Source organism: Gossypium raimondii, chromosome 13 (genome assembly GCF_025698545.1).
Source record: "Gossypium raimondii isolate GPD5lz chromosome 13, ASM2569854v1, whole genome shotgun sequence".
In the NCBI taxonomy this organism is placed as follows: Eukaryota; Viridiplantae; Streptophyta; class Magnoliopsida; order Malvales; family Malvaceae; genus Gossypium; species Gossypium raimondii.
The window spans coordinates 24283108-24287119 of record NC_068577.1 but is presented as its reverse complement, the minus strand read 5'-3'; the positions used below and the strand labels follow the sequence as shown (position 1 = coordinate 24287119).

Genomic DNA, 4012 nt, shown 5'->3' with positions numbered 1-4012 from the left:
TGAATTGACACTTTTCCCAATTGAGTACGAGGTTTGTTTCTTCGCATCGCCTTAGTACCTTGGCTAGATTGGCTAGGCAATCATCATATGCATCTCCGAATACTAAAAAATCATCCATAAAGACTTCCAAGTATTTCTCAACCATGTCAGTAAAAATAGACATCATACATCTTTGAAATGTAACAGGTGCATTACATAAACCAAATGGCATGCGTCTAAACACAAATGTACCGTACGGGCAGGTGAATGTTTTCTTGTGTTGATCTCCTGGAGCTATTGTAATCTAATTATACCTCGAGTATCCATCGACAAAACAGTAATAGTCTCACCTCACGAGTCTATCCGGCATTTGGTCCAAAAAGAGGAAAGTGATCTTTCCTAGTCGCTTTGTTCAGCTTCAGGTAATCAATGCAAATTCTCCATCCCGTAACCATTCTAGTCAGTATCAACTTGTTATTTTCATTTTGTTATGACCATAACACATCTTTTATTTGGCATGCACTAGACTAGACTTACCAACGAACTATTTGAAATGGGATAAATTACACCCACATCTATCCACTTGATGATTTCTTTCTTTACCACGTCCTTTATAACGGGGTTTAGTCTTTGTTGTCCATCAATCGTCCCTTTCTCGCCATCTTCCAAGATGATATTGTTCATGCATACAGATGAACTAATGCTGTGAATATCGGCTAAGGTCCATCCAATAGCCTTCTTGAATTATTTCAATACTAGGATGAGTTTCTCTTCTTACTCAATGGTTAATTCCGCTGAAACAATCACAGGAAAAGTAGAAGCGATACCTAAATAAACATATTTTAAATATGAGGGACGTACCTTGAGTTCTAATTTAGGTGGCTCCTCGATTGACGCTTTTGGTTGGGCATAATCCCTATTCTCTAACTCCAAATATTCAAAGTGGAATTGCGGATTAAATCCCCTTTGGTTAGCTTCTAGCAAAGCTAAGTATTCATCCTCATCACTTGGAAGGTCTGATGTCAAAATTTGTTCCAATGGGTCCTCAACATAGTTGAGTACCATTTCCATGATTAATTCCTCTAAACTAGACACTGTAGAACAATCATCAATTGTGTCAGGAAATCACATAGACTTAAAAACATTAAATGTTACCTGGTCGTCTTGAACACTCATAGTAAGCTCGCCCTTCTGCACATCAATAAGGGTCATTCAAGTTGCTAGGAAAAACCTTCCTATGATGATTGACACTTCTTTGTCTGCTTCAAAGTCTAGAATAACAAAGTCAGTAGGAAAAATAAATTTGTCTACACGTACCAATACATCCTCAATTTTTCCTTCTAGATATGCTAAGGATTAATATGCTAATTGAAGTGTAACCGTAGTAGGTCTAACTTTACCTATCCCCAACTTTCTAAATATTGACATGGGCATCAAGTTGATACTCGTACCCAAATCACATAGTGCCTTACAATAATATGTTGCTCTAATGTTGCAAGGTACGGTAAAACATACACTGCATTCCTTTGTCAGGGCTATTGTCTCAAATTCTCCAAGTCATCATTCTTGGCTTTCCAGGTTTTCCAGGTGTTTCAATTTAGCTGCTTGGCTTTGGATTAAGGCATCATTCTTGGCTATGTATGCCTTCAAAAAGTTTTCTAAGCCATTGGATAGTTCAACTTGAGGTTGTTTCTGAACTTGTTGGGTAAAAATAGGTGGCTAGGTCGGTCTAGGTTAGGGGTATGTGTTACTGGGTCCAGCCCCTTGGTTACTCTAAGAGAAAGTAGGGTGGTTTCGCCATGATGGCTTATAGGAATTGGATTGTAGTACTTGCCTTCGTCAGTTTTGGTTCTGGTTACCCATGTAATACACGAATTTCGGGTTCGATGGACATTCTTCGAATATATGTCCTTCCCCACAATAGACACAGACTACATTTTTAAATTGATTCAGTGGCTATGCTGCAAAACTATTAAACCCATTAGTGGTAAAATTTTTAAGCATTCATGAAATCGAGGATACCTAGTATGCGAGTGAAGTGAGAGTGTCTACTTCATGTATTCCAATGACTCGTCTTCTTGACACTGCTCGATTGGTTGGCCATTGATAATTGTTGCTGGCAATTCTCTCAATGATTTCATAAGCCTCATTATAGGACATAGAAAGAAGAGCAACATTAGTAGAAGCATCAACTACTATCCTCATGTGAGCATTGAAACCATTATAAAACATCTCAAGTTGGAAGCAATGTGGGATTCCGTGATGAGGGCACTTCCATAATAATTATTTGTACCTTTCCCATGCCTTACAAGGACTCATCATCCATTTGTTGGAAAGCAGTGACCTCGTTCCTCAACTTAGCATTCTTGCTAGGTGGGAAATACTTTATGAGGAATCTTTTGCTAACTCTTGCCATGTGGAAATTGAATTTGGTAGCAATGAGTTCAACCAGGCTCGAGCTCTGTCCCTTAGTGATTATGGGAATAGCTTCAATCATAGTGCATCTTCAGGTACTCCGGCTAACTTGAAAGAATCACTCACCTCCATGAATAGTAATAACTACAGGTGAGGATCTTCGGTAGGCATTCCATTGAATTGGCCACTATCTGAAGCATCTGGAGCATAAGTAGCTTAAGCTCGAACTGTTGTGCCTAGATTTCGGGTCTCTTAATACCCGGATTAAGATCATGAAATACTGGCACGGCATATTATCTTAAACCTCTGTTCCTATCATTAGCAATAAGAATAGGATTTTGAGTAGGGTTTGCTCCTTTCCTTTATTTAGATTTTCGAAGTTCATCTTCGGTCCTTCTTTGACTTGCTTGTCTTCTCCACTGTCGAAAAGTTCTTTCAATCTCAGGGTCTACGAGAAGTAAATCGATGATTCGATCAATACTCATAAACACCTGAAACAAATATAGAAAAATTAATTAAGTTAAAATTGAACAGAAAAATAAACCAAAATGCAAAATTAAAAAATTCACAAATAATGACTTTTTAAAACAGTCCCCGGCAATAGCGCCAAAAACTTGGAACGATGAAAATGTACAAGTGTACACCATCACAACAAGTAATAAAGTAACAAATAAATGTCGAGTTATCGTACCCACAGGGATTGTGAAAAGAATTATTTATGAATGCAATTTAAGACACTTTGGTGAAGAAAATATTTTGATTTGAGGAGGTGATTAAAAATTAGGATTTTAACTAAGTAAAATAAATAAAATAAAATTTCCAATGCACAATTTCAAAAGATGATTTTAATCAAGATGACATAATTGTGTTAGATTAATTACATTTCTTAACTTAGAATTATTAAACTCATATTCATGTTGTTACGAATAAATTCCGCAACCCAAGAATTTGGTAACTTATGAACATACTTACCTACCAAAATGCATTTATCTTTTGACTATATCTCTACGTCAATTCAATCGATTAAAAAATTTTAATAAGTAAATGTGTTAGTGCAAGTACATACTTATGAAATTAAAATAATCTCGTGTACATACCTCTATGCCAATTCAAACAATTAATTCAATCTCATAAGCACATAAAAGATTATGTGAGGTAACAATGTATTTCTACCTTGAAACAGTTTAATAACAATAATCTTTCAAGTTATGCAAGGCTAATGCATCGTTAGATATCTGTTGCTAATACACGATTAAGTATTGTGTCAATTAATAACAATTTCAATCCGTTTAAAAATTAATTCATTAGTTACCTTACAATTTTAATGCAATAATAACTTAGTCATGGTTTTACTTAATCAAACATCTTACCGAGGCCTATAACAACACAAACACAATTTTAATAACTCAAGTAGACGTAAATCAATCAACCTAACACAAATTAAATTTAAGCCATATTAATTAAATTAAACATATCAACATCACAAATATTTATAGACATGTTCATAACAACAACAATAAAATTAAAAGGATAAGGAATAAGAATCAAATTCGGTGTTTCTTCGAGGCATGACTATTTTGCTCCGCTCCTCCTTCTTCGCTTGTTCTTGTTGAATCGA

General features: G+C 35.5%; 1 non-coding gene across 1 annotated transcript; it reads left to right on the top strand.

Annotated features, from left to right (window-relative positions):
- Window positions 1-2233: 2233 nt before the first annotated feature.
- Window positions 2234-2338, top strand: LOC128036386 (small nucleolar RNA R71). Its single transcript, XR_008193183.1, has one exon. It is a non-coding gene; the product is annotated as a small nucleolar RNA R71 (small nucleolar RNA).
- The last annotated feature ends 1674 nt before the right edge of the window (window positions 2339-4012 follow it).